A 14,399-nucleotide genomic window follows, 5' to 3' on the forward strand; every position below is an offset into this window, starting at 1 on the left:
TGGTCTTATCTATTGGCGATTTCGTTCCAATTCACATTCCAAGTAATATTCGGCATGCTAATTACATTGCCGGTTGCCAAATTGCATTATCTCTTATAGTTTCCGAGATATGGACTATCGATAATTTACACCTTAGGCTCTGCTTCTAACTTGGGCCCAAATTGTAAAATGGTCTTATCTATTGGCGATTTAGTTGCAATTCACATTCCAAGTAATATTCGGCATGCTAATTACATTGCCGGTTGCCAAATTGCATTATCTCTTATAGTTTCCGAGATATGGACTATCGATAATTTACACCTTAGGCTCTGCTTCTAACTTGGGCCCAAATTGTAAAATGGTCTTATCTATTGGCGATTTCGTTCCAATTCACATTCCAAGTAATATTCGGCATGCTAATTACATTGCCGGTTGCCAAATTGCATTATCTCTTATAGTTTCCGAGATATGGACTATCGATAATTTACACCTTAGGCTCTGCTTCTAACTTGGGCCCAAATTGTAAAATGGTCTTATCTATTGGCGATTTCGTTCCAATTCACATTCCAAGTAATATTCGGCATGCTAATTACATTGCCGGTTGTCAAATTGCATTATCTCTTATAGTTTCCGAGATATGGACTATCGATAATTTACACCTTAGGCTCTGCTTCTAACTTGGGCCCAAATTGTAAAATGGCCTTATCTATTGGCGATTTCGTTCCAATTCACACTCCAAGTAATATTCGGCATGCTAATTACATTGCCGGTTGCGAAATTGCATTATCTCTTATAGTTTCCGAGATATGGACTATCGATAATTTACACCTTAGGCTCAGCTTCTAACTTGGGCCCAAATTGTAAAATGGTCTTATCTATTGGCGATTTCGTTCCAATTCACATTCCAAGTAATATTCGGCATGCTAATTACATTGCCGGTTGCCAAATTGCATTATCTCTTATAGTTTCCGAGATATGGACTATCGATAATTTACACCTTAGGCTCTGCTTCTAACTTGGGCCCAAATTGTAAAATGGTCTTATCTATTGGCGATTTCGTTCCAATTCACATTCCAAGTAATATTCGGCATGCTAATTACATTGCCGGTTGCCAAATTGCATTATCTCTTATAGTTTCCTAGATATGGACTATTGATAATTTACACCTTAGGCTGTGCTTCTAACTTGGGCCCAAATTGTAAAATGGTCTTATCTATTGGCGATTTCGTCCCAATTCACATTCCAAGTGATATTCGGCATGCTAATTACATTGCCGGTTGCGAAATTGCATTATCTCTTATAGTTTCCGAGATATGGACTATCAATAATTTACACCTTAGGCTCTGCTTCTAACTTGGGCCCAAATTGTAAAATGGTCTTATCTATTGGCGATTTCGTTCCAATTCACATTCCAAGTAATATTCGGCATGCTAATTACATTGCCGGTTGCCAAATTGCATTATCTCTTATAGTTTCCGGGATATGGACTATCGATAATTTACACCTTAGGCTCTGCTTCTAACTTGGGCCCAAATTGTAAAATGGTCTTATCTATTGGCGATTTCGTTCCAATTCACATTCCAAGTAATATTCGGCATGCTAATTACATTGCCGGTTGCCAAATTGCATTATCTGTTATAGTTTCCGAGATATGGACTATCGATAATTTACACCTTAGGCTCTGCTTCTAACTTGGGCCCAAATTGTAAAATGGTCTTATCTATTGGCGATTTCGTTCCAATTCACATTCCAAGTAATATTCGGCATGCTAATTACATTGCCGGTTGCCAAATTGCATTATCTCTTATAGTTTCCTAGATATGGACTATTGATAATTTACACCTTAGGCTGTGCTTCTAACTTGGGCCCAAATTGTAAAATGGTCTTATCTATTGGCGATTTCGTCCCAATTCACATTCCAAGTGATATTCGGCATGCTAATTACATTGCCGGTTGCGAAATTGCATTATCTCTTATAGTTTCCGAGATATGGACTATCAATAATTTACACCTTAGGCTCTGCTTCTAACTTGGGCCCAAATTGTAAAATGGTCTTATCTATTGGCGATTTCGTTCCAATTCACATTCCAAGTAATATTCGGCATGCTAATTACATTGCCGGTTGCCAAATTGCATTATCTCTTATAGTTTCCGGGATATGGACTATCGATAATTTACACCTTAGGCTCTGCTTCTAACTTGGGCCCAAATTGTAAAATGGTCTTATCTATTGGCGATTTCGTTCCAATTCACATTCCAAGTAATATTCGGCATGCTAATTACATTGCCGGTTGCCAAATTGCATTATCTCTTATAGTTTCCGAGATATGGACTATCGATAATTTACACCTTAGGCTCTGCTTCTAACTTGGGCCCAAATTGTAAAATGGTCTTATCTATTGGCGATTTCGTTCCAATTCACATTCCAAGTAATATTCGGCATGCTAATTACATTGCCGGTTGCCAAATTGCATTATCTCTTATAGTTTCCGAGATATGGACTATCGATAATTTACACCTTAGGCTCTGCTTCTAACTTGGGCCCAAATTGTAAAATGGTCTTATCTATTGGCGATTTAGTTGCAATTCACATTCCAAGTAATATTCGGCATGCTAATTACATTGCCGGTTGCCAAATTGCATTATCTCTTATAGTTTCCGAGATATGGACTATCGATAATTTACACCTTAGGCTCTGCTTCTAACTTGGGCCCAAATTGTAAAATGGTCTTATCTATTGGCGATTTCGTTCCAATTCACATTCCAAGTAATATTCGGCATGCTAATTACATTGCCGGTTGCCAAATTGCATTATCTCTTATAGTTTCCGAGATATGGACTATCGATAATTTACACCTTAGGCTCTGCTTCTAACTTGGGCCCAAATTGTAAAATGGTCTTATCTATTGGCGATTTCGTTCCAATTCACATTCCAAGTAATATTCGGCATGCTAATTACATTGCCGGTTGTCAAATTGCATTATCTCTTATAGTTTGCGAGATATGGACTATCGATAATTTACACCTTAGGCTCTGCTACTAACTTGGGCCCAAATTGTAAAATGGCCTTATCTATTGGCGATTTCGTTCCAATTCACACTCCAAGTAATATTCGGCATGCTAATTACATTGCCGGTTGCGAAATTGCATTATCTCTTATAGTTTCCGAGATATGGACTATCGATAATTTACACCTTAGGCTCAGCTTCTAACTTGGGCCCAAATTGTAAAATGGTCTTATCTATTGGCGATATCGTTCCAATTCACATTCCAAGTAATATTCGGCATGCTAATTACATTGCCGGTTGCCAAATTGCATTATCTCTTATAGTTTCCGAGATATGGACTATCGATAATTTACACCTTAGGCTCTGCTTCTAACTTGGGCCCAAATTGTAAAATGGTCTTATCTATTGGCGATTTCGTTCCAATTCACATTCCAAGTAATATTCGGCATGCTAATTACATTGCCGGTTGCCAAATTGCATTATCTCTTATAGTTTCCTAGATATGGACTATTGATAATTTACACCTTAGGCTCTGCTTCTAACTTGGGCCCAAATTGTAAAATGGTCTTATCTATTGGCGATTTCGTCCCAATTCACATTCCAAGTGATATTCGGCATGCTAATTACATTGCCGGTTGCGAAATTGCATTATCTCTTATAGTTTCCGAGATATGGACTATCAATAATTTACACTTTAGGCTCTGCTTCTAACTTGGGCCCAAATTGTAAAATGGTCTTATCTATTGGCGATTTCGTTCCAATTCACATTCCAAGTAATATTCGGCATGCTAATTACATTGCCGGTTGCCAAATTGCATTATCTCTTATAGTTTCCGAGATATGGACTATCGATAATTTACACCTTAGGCTCTGCTTCTAACTTGGGCCCAAATTGTAAAATGGTCTTATCTATTGGCGATTTCTTTCCAATTCACATTCCAAGTAATATTCGGCATGCTAATTACATTGCCGGTTGCCAAATTGCATTATCTCTTATAGTTTCCGAGATATGGACTATCGATAATTTACACCTTAGGCTCTGCTTCTAACTTGGGCCCAAATTGTAAAATGGTCTTATCTATTGGCGATTTCGTTCCAATTCACATTCCAAGTAATATTCGGCATGCTAATTACATTGCCGGTTGCCAAATTGCATTATCTCTTATAGTTTCCGAGATATGGACTATCGATAATTTACACCATAGGCTCTGCTTCTAACTTGGGCCCAAATTGTAAAATGGTCTTATCTATTGGCGATTTCGTTCCAATTCACATTCCAAGTAATATTCGGCATGCTAATTACATTGCCGGTTGCCAATTTGCATTATCTCTTATAGTTTCCGAGATATGGACTGTCGATAATTTACACCTTAGGCTCTGCTTCTAACTTGCTCCCAAATTGTAAAATGGTCTTATCTATTGGCGATTTCGTTCCAATTCACATTCCAAGTAATATTCGGCATGCTAATTACATTGCCGGTTGCCAAATTGCATTATCTCTTATAGTTTCCGAGATATGGACTATCGATAATTTACACCTTAGGCTCTGCTTCTAACTTGGGCCCAAATTGTAAAATGGTCTTATCTATTGGCGATTTCGTTCCAATTCACATTCCAAGTAATATTCGGCATGCTAATTACATTGCCGGTTGCCAAATTGAATTTTCTCTTATAGTTTCCGAGATATGGACTATCGATAATTTACACCTTAGGCTCTGCTTCTAACTTGGGCCCAAATTGTAAAATGGTCTTATCTATTGGCGATTTCGTTCCAATTCACATTCCAAGTAATATTGGGCATGCTAATTACATTGCCGGTTGCCAAATTGCATTATCTCTTATAGTTTCCGAGATATGGACTATCGATAATTTACACCATAGGCTCTGCTTCTAACTTGGGACCAAATTGTAAAATGGTCTTATCTATTGGCGATTTCGTTCCAATTCACATTCCAAGTAATATTCGGCATGCTAATTACATTGCCGGTTGCCAAATTGCATTATCTCTTATAGTTTCCGAGATATGAACTATCGATAATTTACACCTTAGGCTCTGCTTCTAACTTGCTCCCAAATTGTAAAATGGTCTTATCTATTGGCGATTTCGTTCCAATTCACATTCCAAGTAATATTCGGCATGCTAATTACATTGCCGGTTGCCAAATTGTATTATCTCTTATAGTTTCCGAGATATGGACTATCGATAATTTACACCTTAGGCTCTGATTCTAACTTGGGCCCAAATTGTAAAATGGTCTTACCTATTGGCGATTTCGTTCCAATTCACATTCCAAGTAATATTCAGCATGCTAATTACATTGCCGGTTGCCAAATTGCATTATCTCTTATAGTTTCCGAGATATGGACTATCGATAATTTACACCTTAGGCTCTGCTTCTAACTTGGGCCCAAATTGTAAAATGGTCTTATCTATTGGCGATTTCGTTCCAATTCACATTCCAAGTAATATTCGGCATGCTAATTACATTGCCGGTTGCCAAATTGCATTATCTCTTATAGTTTCCGAGATATGGACTATCGATAATTTACACCTTAGGCTCTGCTTCTAACTTGGGCCCAAATTGTAAAATGGTCTTATCTATTGGCGATTTCGTCCCAATTCACATTCCAAGTGATATTCGGCATGCTAATTACATTGCCGGTTGCGAAATTGCATTATCTCTTATAGTTTCCGAGATATGGACTATCAATAATTTACACCTTAGGCTCTGCTTCTAACTTGGGTCCAAATTGTAAAATGGTCTTATCTATTGGCGATTTCGTTCCAATTCACATTCCAAGTAATATTCGGCATGCTAATTACATTGCCGGTTGCCAAATTGCATTATCTCTTATAGTTTCCGAGATATGGACTATCGATAATTTACACCTTAGGCTCTGCTTCTAACTTGCTCCCAAATTGTAAAATGGTCTTATCTATTGGCGATTTCGTTCCAATTGACATTCCAAGTAATATTCGGCATGCTAATTACATTGCCGGTTGCCAAATTGTATTATCTCTTATAGTTTCCGAGATATGGACTATCGATAATTTACACCTTAGGCTCTGCTTCTAACTTGGGCCCAAATTGTAAAATGGTCTTATCTATTGGCGATTTCGTTCCAATTCACATTCCAAGTAATATTCGGCATGCTAATTACATTGCCGGTTGCCAAATTGCATTATCTCTTATAGTTTCCGAGATATGGACTATCGATAATTTACACCTTAGGCTCTGCTTCTAACTTGGGCCCAAATTGTAAAATGGTCTTATCTATTGGCGATTTCGTCCCAATTCACATTCCAAGTGATATTCGGCATGCTAATTACATTGCCGGTTGCGAAATTGCATTATCTCTTATAGTTTCCGAGATATGGACTATCAATAATTTACACCTTAGGCTCTGCTTCTAACTTGGGTCCAAATTGTAAAATGGTCTTATCTATTGGCGATTTCGTTCCAATTCACATTCCAAGTAATATTCGGCATGCTAATTACATTGCCGGTTGCCAAATTGCATTATCTCTTATAGTTTCCGAGATATGGACTATCGATAATTTACACCTTAGGTTCTGCTTCTAACTTGGGCCCAAATTGTAAAATGGTCTTATCTATTGGCGATTTCGTTCCAATTCACATTCCAAGTAATATTCGGCATGCTAATTACATTGCCGGTTGCCAAATTGCATTATCTCTTATAGTTTCCGAGATATGGACTATCGATAATTTACACCTTAGGCTCTGCTTCTAACTTGGGCCCAAATTGTAAAATGGTCTTATCTATTGGCGATTTCGTTCCAATTCACATTCCAAGTAATATTCGGCATGCTAATTACATTGCCGGTTGCCAAATTGCATTATCGTTTATAGTTTCCAAGATATGAACTATCGATAATTTGCACCTTAGGCTCTGCTTCTAACTTGGGCCCAAATTGTAAAATGGTCTTATCTATTGGCGATTTCGTTCCAATTCACATTCCAAGTAATATTCGGCATGCTAATTACATTGCCGGTTGCCAAATTGCATTATCTCTTATAGTTTCCGAGATATTAACTATCGTTAATTTACACCTTAGGCTCTGCTTCTAACTTGGGCCCAAATTGTAAAATGGCCTTATCTATTGGCGATTTCGTTCCAATTCACATTCCAAGTAATATTCGGCATTCTAATTACATTGCCGGTTGCCAAATTGCATTATCCCTTATAGTTTCCGAGATATGGACTATCGATAATTTACACCTTAGGCTCTGCTTCTAACTTGGGTCCAAATTGTAAAATGGTCTTATCTATTGGCGATTTCGTTCCAATTCACATTCCAAGTAATATTCAGCATGCTAATTACATTGCCGGTTGCCAAATTGCATTATTTCTTATAGTTTCCGAGATATGGACTATCGATAATTTACACCTTAGGCTCTGCTTCTAACTTGGGCCCAAATTGTAAAATCGTCTTATCTATTGGCGATTTCGTTCCAATTCACATTCCAAGTAATATTCGGCATGCTAATTACATTGCCGGTTGCCAAATTGCATTATCTCTTATAGTTTCCGAGATATGGACTATCGATAATTTACACCTTAGGCTCTGCTTCTAACTTGGGCCCAAATTGTAAAATGGTCTTATCTATTGGCGATTTCGTTCCAATTCACATTCGAAGTAATACTCGGCATGCTAATTACATTGCCGGTTGCTAAATTGAATTATCTCTTATAGTTTCCGAGATATGGACTATCGATAATTTACACCTTAGGCTCTGCTTCTAACTTGGGCCCAAATTGTAAAATGGTCTTATCTATTGGCGATTTCGTTCCAATTCACATTCCAAGTAATATTCGGCATGCTAATTACATTGCCGGTTGCCAAATTGCATTACCTCTTATAGTTTCCGAGATATGGACTATCGATAATTTACACCTTAGGCTCTGCTTCTAACTTGGGCCCAAATTGTAAAATGGTCTTATCTATTGGCAATTTCGTCCCAATTCACATTCCAAGTGATATTCGGCATGCTAATTACATTGCCGGTTGCCAAATTGCATTACCTCTTATAGTTTCCGAGATATGGACTATCGATAATTTACACCTTAGGCTCTGCTTCTAACTTGGGCCCAAATTGTAAAATGGTCTTATCTATTGGCGATTTCGTTCCAATTCACATTCCAAGTAATATTCGGCATGCTAATTACATTGCCGGTTGCCAAATTGCATTATCTCTTATAGTTTCCGAGATATGGACTATCGATAATTTACACCTTAGGCTCTGCTTCTAACTTGGGCCCAAATTGTAAAATGGTCTTATCTATTGGCGATTTAGTTGCAATTCACATTCCAAGTAATATTCGGCATGCTAATTACATTGCCGGTTGCCAAATTGCATTATCTCTTATAGTTTCCGAGATATGGACTATCGATAATTTACACCTTAGGCTCTGCTTCTAACTTGGGCCCAAATTGTAAAATGGTCTTATCTATTGGCGATTTCGTTCCAATTCACATTCCAAGTAATATTCGGCATGCTAATTACATTGCCGGTTGTCAAATTGCATTATCTCTTATAGTTTGCGAGATATGGACTATCGATAATTTACACCTTAGGCTCTGCTACTAACTTGGGCCCAAATTGTAAAATGGCCTTATCTATTGGCGATTTCGTTCCAATTCACACTCCAAGTAATATTCGGCATGCTAATTACATTGCCGGTTGCGAAATTGCATTATCTCTTATAGTTTCCGAGATATGGACTATCGATAATTTACACCTTAGGCTCAGCTTCTAACTTGGGCCCAAATTGTAAAATGGTCTTATCTATTGGCGATATCGTTCCAATTCACATTCCAAGTAATATTCGGCATGCTAATTACATTGCCGGTTGCCAAATTGCATTATCTCTTATAGTTTCCGAGATATGGACTATCGATAATTTACACCTTAGGCTCTGCTTCTAACTTGGGCCCAAATTGTAAAATGGTCTTATCTATTGGCGATTTCGTTCCAATTCACATTCCAAGTAATATTCGGCATGCTAATTACATTGCCGGTTGCCAAATTGCATTATCTCTTATAGTTTCCTAGATATGGACTATTGATAATTTACACCTTAGGCTCTGCTTCTAACTTGGGCCCAAATTGTAAAATGGTCTTATCTATTGGCGATTTCGTCCCAATTCACATTCCAAGTGATATTCGGCATGCTAATTACATTGCCGGTTGCGAAATTGCATTATCTCTTATAGTTTCCGAGATATGGACTATCAATAATTTACACTTTAGGCTCTGCTTCTAACTTGGGCCCAAATTGTAAAATGGTCTTATCTATTGGCGATTTCGTTCCAATTCACATTCCAAGTAATATTCGGCATGCTAATTACATTGCCGGTTGCCAAATTGCATTATCTCTTATAGTTTCCGAGATATGGACTATCGATAATTTACACCTTAGGCTCTGCTTCTAACTTGGGCCCAAATTGTAAAATGGTCTTATCTATTGGCGATTTCTTTCCAATTCACATTCCAAGTAATATTCGGCATGCTAATTACATTGCCGGTTGCCAAATTGCATTATCTCTTATAGTTTCCGAGATATGGACTATCGATAATTTACACCTTAGGCTCTGCTTCTAACTTGGGCCCAAATTGTAAAATGGTCTTATCTATTGGCGATTTCGTTCCAATTCACATTCCAAGTAATATTCGGCATGCTAATTACATTGCCGGTTGCCAAATTGCATTATCTCTTATAGTTTCCGAGATATGGACTATCGATAATTTACACCATAGGCTCTGCTTCTAACTTGGGCCCAAATTGTAAAATGGTCTTATCTATTGGCGATTTCGTTCCAATTCACATTCCAAGTAATATTCGGCATGCTAATTACATTGCCGGTTGCCAATTTGCATTATCTCTTATAGTTTCCGAGATATGGACTGTCGATAATTTACACCTTAGGCTCTGCTTCTAACTTGCTCCCAAATTGTAAAATGGTCTTATCTATTGGCGATTTCGTTCCAATTCACATTCCAAGTAATATTCGGCATGCTAATTACATTGCCGGTTGCCAAATTGCATTATCTCTTATAGTTTCCGAGATATGGACTATCGATAATTTACACCTTAGGCTCTGCTTCTAACTTGGGCCCAAATTGTAAAATGGTCTTATCTATTGGCGATTTCGTTCCAATTCACATTCCAAGTAATATTCGGCATGCTAATTACATTGCCGGTTGCCAAATTGAATTTTCTCTTATAGTTTCCGAGATATGGACTATCGATAATTTACACCTTAGGCTCTGCTTCTAACTTGGGCCCAAATTGTAAAATGGTCTTATCTATTGGCGATTTCGTTCCAATTCACATTCCAAGTAATATTGGGCATGCTAATTACATTGCCGGTTGCCAAATTGCATTATCTCTTATAGTTTCCGAGATATGGACTATCGATAATTTACACCATAGGCTCTGCTTCTAACTTGGGACCAAATTGTAAAATGGTCTTATCTATTGGCGATTTCGTTCCAATTCACATTCCAAGTAATATTCGGCATGCTAATTACATTGCCGGTTGCCAAATTGCATTATCTCTTATAGTTTCCGAGATATGAACTATCGATAATTTACACCTTAGGCTCTGCTTCTAACTTGCTCCCAAATTGTAAAATGGTCTTATCTATTGGCGATTTCGTTCCAATTCACATTCCAAGTAATATTCGGCATGCTAATTACATTGCCGGTTGCCAAATTGTATTATCTCTTATAGTTTCCGAGATATGGACTATCGATAATTTACACCTTAGGCTCTGATTCTAACTTGGGCCCAAATTGTAAAATGGTCTTACCTATTGGCGATTTCGTTCCAATTCACATTCCAAGTAATATTCAGCATGCTAATTACATTGCCGGTTGCCAAATTGCATTATCTCTTATAGTTTCCGAGATATGGACTATCGATAATTTACACCTTAGGCTCTGCTTCTAACTTGGGCCCAAATTGTAAAATGGTCTTATCTATTGGCGATTTCGTTCCAATTCACATTCCAAGTAATATTCGGCATGCTAATTACATTGCCGGTTGCCAAATTGCATTATCTCTTATAGTTTCCGAGATATGGACTATCGATAATTTACACCTTAGGCTCTGCTTCTAACTTGGGCCCAAATTGTAAAATGGTCTTATCTATTGGCGATTTCGTCCCAATTCACATTCCAAGTGATATTCGGCATGCTAATTACATTGCCGGTTGCGAAATTGCATTATCTCTTATAGTTTCCGAGATATGGACTATCAATAATTTACACCTTAGGCTCTGCTTCTAACTTGGGTCCAAATTGTAAAATGGTCTTATCTATTGGCGATTTCGTTCCAATTCACATTCCAAGTAATATTCGGCATGCTAATTACATTGCCGGTTGCCAAATTGCATTATCTCTTATAGTTTCCGAGATATGGACTATCGATAATTTACACCTTAGGCTCTGCTTCTAACTTGCTCCCAAATTGTAAAATGGTCTTATCTATTGGCGATTTCGTTCCAATTGACATTCCAAGTAATATTCGGCATGCTAATTACATTGCCGGTTGCCAAATTGTATTATCTCTTATAGTTTCCGAGATATGGACTATCGATAATTTACACCTTAGGCTCTGCTTCTAACTTGGGCCCAAATTGTAAAATGGTCTTATCTATTGGCGATTTCGTTCCAATTCACATTCCAAGTAATATTCGGCATGCTAATTACATTGCCGGTTGCCAAATTGCATTATCTCTTATAGTTTCCGAGATATGGACTATCGATAATTTACACCTTAGGCTCTGCTTCTAACTTGGGCCCAAATTGTAAAATGGTCTTATCTATTGGCGATTTCGTCCCAATTCACATTCCAAGTGATATTCGGCATGCTAATTACATTGCCGGTTGCGAAATTGCATTATCTCTTATAGTTTCCGAGATATGGACTATCAATAATTTACACCTTAGGCTCTGCTTCTAACTTGGGTCCAAATTGTAAAATGGTCTTATCTATTGGCGATTTCGTTCCAATTCACATTCCAAGTAATATTCGGCATGCTAATTACATTGCCGGTTGCCAAATTGCATTATCTCTTATAGTTTCCGAGATATGGACTATCGATAATTTACACCTTAGGTTCTGCTTCTAACTTGGGCCCAAATTGTAAAATGGTCTTATCTATTGGCGATTTCGTTCCAATTCACATTCCAAGTAATATTCGGCATGCTAATTACATTGCCGGTTGCCAAATTGCATTATCTCTTATAGTTTCCGAGATATGGACTATCGATAATTTACACCTTAGGCTCTGCTTCTAACTTGGGCCCAAATTGTAAAATGGTCTTATCTATTGGCGATTTCGTTCTAATTCACATTCCAAGTAATATTCGGCATGCTAATTACATTGCCGGTTGCCAAATTGCATTATCTCTTATAGTTTCCGAGATATGGACTATCGATAATTTACACCTTAGGCTCTGCTTCTAACTTGGGCCCAAATTGTAAAATGGTCTTATCTATTGGCGATTTCGTTCCAATTCACATTCCAAGTAATATTCGGCATGCTAATTACATTGCCGGTTGCCAAATTGCATTATCTCTTATAGTTTCCGAGATATTAACTATCGTTAATTTACACCTTAGGCTCTGCTTCTAACTTGGGCCCAAATTGTAAAATGGCCTTATCTATTGGCGATTTCGTTCCAATTCACATTCCAAGTAATATTCGGCATTCTAATTACATTGCCGGTTGCCAAATTGCATTATCCCTTATAGTTTCCGAGATATGGACTATCGATAATTTACACCTTAGGCTCTGCTTCTAACTTGGGTCCAAATTGTAAAATGGTCTTATCTATTGGCGATTTCGTTCCAATTCACATTCCAAGTAATATTCAGCATGCTAATTACATTGCCGGTTGCCAAATTGCATTATTTCTTATAGTTTCCGAGATATGGACTATCGATAATTTACACCTTAGGCTCTGCTTCTAACTTGGGCCCAAATTGTAAAATCGTCTTATCTATTGGCGATTTCGTTCCAATTCACATTCCAAGTAATATTCGGCATGCTAATTACATTGCCGGTTGCCAAATTGCATTATCTCTTATAGTTTCCGAGATATGGACTATCGATAATTTACACCTTAGGCTCTGCTTCTAACTTGGGCCCAAATTGTAAAATGGTCTTATCTATTGGCGATTTCGTTCCAATTCACATTCCAAGTAATATTCGGCATGCTAATTACATTGCCGGTTGCCAAATTGCATTATCGTTTATAGTTTCCAAGATATGAACTATCGATAATTTGCACCTTAGGCTCTGCTTCTAACTTGGGCCCAAATTGTAAAATGGTCTTATCTATTGGCGATTTCGTTCCAATTCACATTCCAAGTAATATTCGGCATGCTAATTACATTGCCGGTTGCCAAATTGCATTATCTCTTATAGTTTCCGAGATATTAACTATCGTTAATTTACACCTTAGGCTCTGCTTCTAACTTGGGCCCAAATTGTAAAATGGCCTTATCTATTGGCGATTTCGTTCCAATTCACATTCCAAGTAATATTCGGCATTCTAATTACATTGCCGGTTGCCAAATTGCATTATCCCTTATAGTTTCCGAGATATGGACTATCGATAATTTACACCTTAGGCTCTGCTTCTAACTTGGGTCCAAATTGTAAAATGGTCTTATCTATTGGCGATTTCGTTCCAATTCACATTCCAAGTAATATTCAGCATGCTAATTACAATGCCGGTTGCCAAATTGCATTATTTCTTATAGTTTCCGAGATATGGACTATCGATAATTTACACCTTAGGCTCTGCTTCTAACTTGGGCCCAAATTGTAAAATCGTCTTATCTATTGGCGATTTCGTTCCAATTCACATTCCAAGTAATATTCGGCATGCTAATTACATTGCCGGTTGCCAAATTGCATTATCTCTTATAGTTTCCGAGATATGGACTATCGATAATTTACACCTTAGGCTCTGCTTCTAACTTGGGCCCAAATTGTAAAATGGTCTTATCTATTGGCGATTTCGTTCCAATTCACATTCGAAGTAATACTCGGCATGCTAATTACATTGCCGGTTGCTAAATTGAATTATCTCTTATAGTTTCCGAGATATGGACTATCGATAATTTACACCTTAGGCTCTGCTTCTAACTTGGGCCCAAATTGTAAAATGGTCTTATCTATTGGCGATTTCGTTCCAATTCACATTCCAAGTAATATTCGGCATGCTAATTACATTGCCGGTTGCCAAATTGCATTACCTCTTATAGTTTCCGAGATATGGACTATCGATAATTTACACCTTAGGCTCTGCTTCTAACTTGGGCCCAAATTGTAAAATGGTCTTATCTATTGGCAATTTCGTCCCAATTCA

The sequence above is a fragment of the Rhynchophorus ferrugineus genome, unplaced genomic scaffold, assembly GCF_030347505.1.
Source record: "Rhynchophorus ferrugineus isolate W39M unplaced genomic scaffold, kcgeb_rfMv2 rfM2, whole genome shotgun sequence".
Classification (NCBI taxonomy): Eukaryota; Metazoa; Arthropoda; class Insecta; order Coleoptera; family Curculionidae; genus Rhynchophorus; species Rhynchophorus ferrugineus.